The following is a 6,000-nucleotide window of genomic DNA, read 5'->3' as shown; positions in this document are numbered from 1 at the left end:
TAACAGTGCAATCACACCCAAGTATTTTAATACTAGCAGATTGCACAAAATTAAACAGTAAATAAAGTGAGACAACGAATAACTCACAACACGTAGATTGTCTACGTGGGAAGACCAGCTCAGCGAACACAAGGTTCTGTCCCAGAAAACCAATTCCGCCGCCCACGTCCGGGCCTGCACGGCGGGAGGTTGACGGAGATACTAGAGCCGCTGCCGGAGCCGAGGGAGACGTCCACGACACCAGCCCGAGAAGAGGAACACCGCGCAGCAGGAAGCCCAAGCACCAGGCCACGGTGGACAGAGACCAGAGAATCAACGAGCAGCACCAAGGCACGGCATCAACAACACCACACCACCACCACCGAGAACAACAGACAGCCGACGATAAGGACGAGACCAGGACACCCGGAATCGAGTAGATCGAAGGATTTCTCGCCGGAACAGTGGATAGGATGGAACCGTAGAGCCCTCTGTTTCTGCGTTTCCCTTAGAGAGAGTACAGGGGAAGGGGATCCACTTAAGGAGCCGAACGAGAGACTGTTACCGAGAAGAGGGGAGCGATCTGCAGTCGTGGAACGAGGAAGCCGGAGAGAACGGAGCAGCGGTTGCCGCCGCCGCCCAGCCGTTTGCTCGGCCTTCTGCCCGCCCCCTCCTACGGTCTCACGTGAAGGCATCGAAACGCCAGGCAATGCCTCCCTGCCGGCTGGGCCGCTCGGCCACCAGGCCTTGTAGTGGCCCAGTTGGCTGGCCACATGTTTTGTTCATTTCTTTTTAAGGAAAATAAAGGGAAAATCCCCTCAAATGAATAGCATATAGCACAACTAATATGTTGTTCACGAGTACTAGTTCAAGCTGAAGATGTTGGAGGTTCAGATATAAACTATGGATATTTACATGAACTATGCATATTTGATTTTTACAGCATGGGGTGGATGTGACTCTTTTTTTATACCTTTCCTTAAATTGGGTATTCCAGGTTGTTATCTCTACTACTCCATAAGTCTCTAACGAGGGCGTCCACCGTGCGGCCGTGCCCCCGCTCCCGCGATCCTCGCCCCGTCCCGCATCTCCCCTTCCTTCGTTGTCGCGATGCTCTGCCCCAGCTCGCGTCCGCCGCCGCGTCACCCCCGCCTCCCCACGCTCAGCCCCTCCGCCCCCCTGCCCGTGCGTCCCCTCCCCCTCCCTTGCAGCCCCTGCCCCCTCACGCTAGCCTCCGCTGCCCACCCCCACCGGAAATCCCATCCCGCCTTGCCCATCCCCGCAAGGTACGCGACCCCCGTCCACTCTTCCTCCGCCCCCATCACCCACAATCCCAGTCGTCGTCTCTCCTGAATCTCATCGCGGATCCATAGATCAAGCAAGGAGATATGCAGATCGACCGGTTGGTGAAGGATCCGGGCGGTGGCAGACTGGGCGTGGCCTGCAGCGGAGACGGGGAGGAGCTCCTTCACTGCTGTGCGGATGAGCGCTCCCCCTCGCGTGGTAAACCCTAACCGACTCACACACCTCTTCTCTCACCCCGCGTGGTGGCCCGTCGTCCCCTTCCCACCCTCCTCCCCCGCCTGCCGGCGTCCCATTCTTCTCCCCGTGTGGCGGCCCGCGCCCGCATGAGATCTAGACTGACGCCGAGGGCACCTGACCACCAGCAAGCATGAGGCAGAGGAGGAGCATGGCGGCGCCACTACACTCTAATCCGCTGGTTACCCTATCAGGAGAGAGAGGGGGGGAGAGAGAAGGCACCATTCGTGGGATGTGTTCGCTGATATGTGTTCCCTGGCCGCAATTCGTGGGATGTCCCACCCGCACCGGGCGCTGGCCGAGCACCACGACGCCAGGTCCAGGGCCTCCACCACCACCACATCGTCCTTGTCCTCCTCCGCCCGCCGCGACGACGACCCCGACCCGCCGCCGAGGTCGCTCAGGGACCCGCCCTACACGCTGGGCCCCAAGATCTTCGACTGGGACGAGCAGCGCGCCGCCTGGCACCGCCGCCACCCGGAGACGCCGCCCTTCCTCAACGACATCAAGCCACGAGTGCTGCTCGTCACGGGGTCCTCGCCCAAGCCCTGCGAGAACCCCGTCGGGGACCACTACCTCCTCAAGTCCATCAAGAACAAGATGGACTACTGTTGCGTCCACGGCATCGAGGTCTTCTACAACATGGCGCTGCTCGACGCCGAGATGGCAGGCTTCTGGGCCAAGCTCCCGCTCATGCGGGCGCTGCTCCTCGCGCACCCGGAGGTCGAGTTCCTCTGGTGGATGGACTCTGTGCCATGTTCACCGACATGGCATTCGAGCTCCCGTGGGAGCGCAGCGCTACGGGCCGTACAACCTCATCATGCACGGCTGGGACGAGATGGTCTACGACGACAAGAATTGGATCGGGCTCAACACCGGCAGCTTCTTGCTGCGCAACTGCCAGTGGTCGCTTGACATGCTGGATACCTGGGCGCCAATGGGGCCAAAGGGCCCTGTCCGCATTGAAGCCGGCAAGGTGCTGACCAAGTCCTTGAAGGATCGGCCAGTATTCGAGGCCGACGATCAGTCGGCCATGGTGTACATCCTCGCGACGCAGCGCGAGAAATGGGGTGATAAGGTTTACCTTGAGAATGGGTACTACCTCCATGGATACTGGGGGATCTTGGTCGACAGGTACGAGGAGATGCTTGAGAATTACAAGCCAGGGCTCGGCGATCACCGGTGGCCACTCGTCACACACTTTGTCGGGTGCAAGCCGTGTGGCAAATTTGGAGACTACCCTGTCGAGCGATGCCTCAAGAATATGGACCGTGCATTCAATTTTGGGGATAACCAGATCTTGCAGATGTATGGGTTCACACACAAGTCACTAGCAAGCAGGAGAGTGAAGAGGATCAGGAACGAGACCAGCAACCCACTTGAGACAAAGGATGAGCTTGGGTTGCTTCATCCAGCATTCAAGGCTTCCACATGATAATTAGAGTACAATTCAACTTGTTATTTTCTTGGTTCGTTCTAGATCCTGTTGAGTCTAAATCCAAAGTGTTCTTTTTGTAGAATCGGGTGACAACAGAAGTTTGGGTTGGGGTTATGGGATGGATATCTTTGTTCTAATGTGAGGTGTTAGGAGAATTATGTTATGTTTATTTATTGGCATAAGTTATGTCTTACGCTCGTAGAAACGAGTTAATGGATGAACTTAAGTTACCGGTTGCATGATAGATTTCAATAGAGTTCCCTGTTTTTCTCTTATTGCGGGGATTTCTTTTTATAAGAGTGCCAACAACCCAAGCATCAAAGGAATTGTTCTTGTGATATTGGTATCTTCATGGACGGGATAAGATAACATATCTTGTGAGCCAATTATTTTGCTCTCTTCTTTGCCTTACTATTAGTGGCTACTGGGTTGCTAGGTGTATTTTGGAACATATACAAGCTCAAATTTCAGTTTCCATTGTCATGATTTGTCCTTTGCTTTAAATTATTAAGTGGAACTGGTGCTATCCACCATTGAGCCAATTATGTTGTCCTTGTTGATAACATCTTCCATTGACATTGATGGCTAACTGTGGAGTTATGTGAACCTGGTTCTGGTTGATGGATTCTTTGCAACTGGGTTAAAGGCATTTTTGTGTTGCATGTCGTTCCTTTTGCACTCGATGTTGATGTAAACTCCGGTAAACATGAAGAAACAAAAGCTTGCTAGGATGCATTTTGTTATCATTCTGGGGAAGATTACGTTCTTCTAGAAATGCTGCTATTCTGACTATTGTATTGCAAGCTTCCATTACCATCATGACGAGTTAAGCTTAACAGCGTCTCTGACAGTGAAATGCAACTTGTAGTCAATGTAGTCAATGACAGTGAATATGTGATCAACCGAATAGTGCTTCTGTTTCTGTCCCCGACGGCGGCGTGGCCGCTGACGACGGGCGCCGCCGCGCCGGCCTGGCTCTCCACCCGCTGGACATGTTCCGCAGGAGCAGGTCGGCGGAGGAGCTGTACGAGGCGGACGTCCAGATCAGGCGCAGCGCAACGAGCAGCTTCCTGGACATCCGCTTCCACAGGGGCACGCTTTACCTGCTGCCCATCACCGTGGATGACACAACTGAGTATGTGCTGCTCAACCTGATGGCGTTCGAGCGCCTGCACGTGGGAGCCGGCAACGACGTCACCGCCTACGTCTTCTTCATGGACAACATGGTCGACTCGGCGCGGGACGTGGCGCTGCTCCAATGCATCATCTGGTACACGCTCATGCTCTTCATGTTCGAGTACCGCGTCGTGCGGCTGCTGATCGTTTTATTTTTCCTTGTTTAAGTAATCTGCAAAGTTGTGCTCCAAGGGAGGCGATTGCCTTCATTACCCATGCTTCCTGTTAGAAGCAACAAGCAAGGCAAGTTTTTTCCAAGAATGGCCATGGTTCTTGCTATGAATTGGCATGACAGAAAAATAGCCCTAAATTACATAGGTGACCTACAATTTGATGCATCAGTATTTATAATAGTCAACAAAATTATAATGTTTGTTTAATTGCTTTGTCTTGACAGTACGATTATACAGTTTAATTGTCAGTATTTCTTGGCCTATGACAGATATGAACTCATGCAGTTTAATTGTTTAAGCCTATCCCTGTTTCTAGATACATGTGGATGACCCATGCAGTTTCAAATGTTATTGGAAATGATCCTGAACTTTGTTTTATTGGTGATTGTTCTAGGGATCATTCAGTAGTTAATTAGCTGACGATTTACTGGTGATTGTTGGGGGAGTACTTGAGCGTGTGATATAGATGGGTGTCCTGAATTATTGCTGGTAACTCACCACGGTGAGGTATGATTTATTATTAATTCAGATTTGCAACAAGGCAACATATCCTATTAGCTGGAGACTAAGCTAGCTAACTTGGTTCAGTATTTTGATCGACATCAATAAGCTTTTCTTGATTATAATGTTTGTTCGACATCAGTTTACTCTATTTGAATCAGTATATTTATAATAATATTACATATTTATATCGTCAATATAATATTAGTGTTACAGCGATATTTTTAACTTCATAATGTATAGCACAAGACAAAATTACAAACCTTTTTTCACAAAATTACAATCTCTAGACAGCACACAACAAGATCCAAAGATGGATGAGGGTGATGAATCGGTGAATTTGAGGAGAGTGGGGATGGGTTGCAGACCTCACCTCTGTCCATCCTTTTAATAGCCGTCGCTGCCAGGTATGGAATAGGGCGCCGTGAGTGCCGTCGAGGGCGCGCGCAGGGGCGTAGTTTGGTGTGGGCGGGATACCCGGCGCGGTCGGGAAACCCCACGACGGTCATCACGGCGAGCCGGGGGAGGGGGCGGGGTGGCAGGCGGTCGCTGCCAGGTATGGAATAGGGCGCCGTGAGTGCCGTCGAGGGCGCGCGCAGGGGCGAGGTTTGGTGTGCGCGGGATACCCAGCGGGCGGGGGCACGGGCGTTGAGACCTCAGGAAACCCCACGACGGGGATCACGGCGCGGGGCATCACGACGTGGTGGATGGGCGGGATTACCAGCGGCGCGGGCGACGCGCGCGGGAAGCGAGGGCGCCGGGGGATGGGGGCGGTGTGGCTTGCGCGGGTGGCTGGCATCACGGCGCCGGGGATCGCGGGCGGTGTGGCTTGCGCAGGGGCGGGAAGAAGCGCGCCGGGGATCGCGGGCGGTGTGGCTTGCGAGGGCGGCGGCCTAACTCGCGGGCGGGGGCACGGCTGGTGGTGGACGCCCTCGCTCTGCTAACATCATTTCATACTAGGTGAGTGCCCGTCCGTTTATATGCTTCTCAGCGTCATATTGCTAATAACTACTTAACATCATTTCATACTAGGTGAGTGCCCGTCCGTTTATATGTTTCATACAAATTTTTTACTTCCGTAGCAACGCACGGGCACTCACCTAGTAATATTACATATTTATATCGTCAATATAATATTAGTGTTACAGCGATATTTTTAACTTCATAATGTATAGCACAAGACAAAATTACAAA

General features: G+C 52.8%; 1 pseudogene; it reads left to right on the top strand.

Annotated features, from left to right (window-relative positions):
• Positions 1–1,749: 1,749 nt before the first annotated feature.
• LOC103641845 (probable xyloglucan 6-xylosyltransferase 1) lies at positions 1,750–3,195 on the top strand (annotated as a pseudogene).
• Positions 3,196–6,000: the final 2,805 nt, after the last annotated feature.

Source organism: Zea mays, chromosome 10 (genome assembly GCF_902167145.1).
Source record: "Zea mays cultivar B73 chromosome 10, Zm-B73-REFERENCE-NAM-5.0, whole genome shotgun sequence".
Classification (NCBI taxonomy): domain Eukaryota; kingdom Viridiplantae; phylum Streptophyta; class Magnoliopsida; order Poales; family Poaceae; genus Zea; species Zea mays.
Note: the sequence above shows the minus strand (reverse complement) of the source record. Positions and strands in the feature narration are given on the sequence as shown.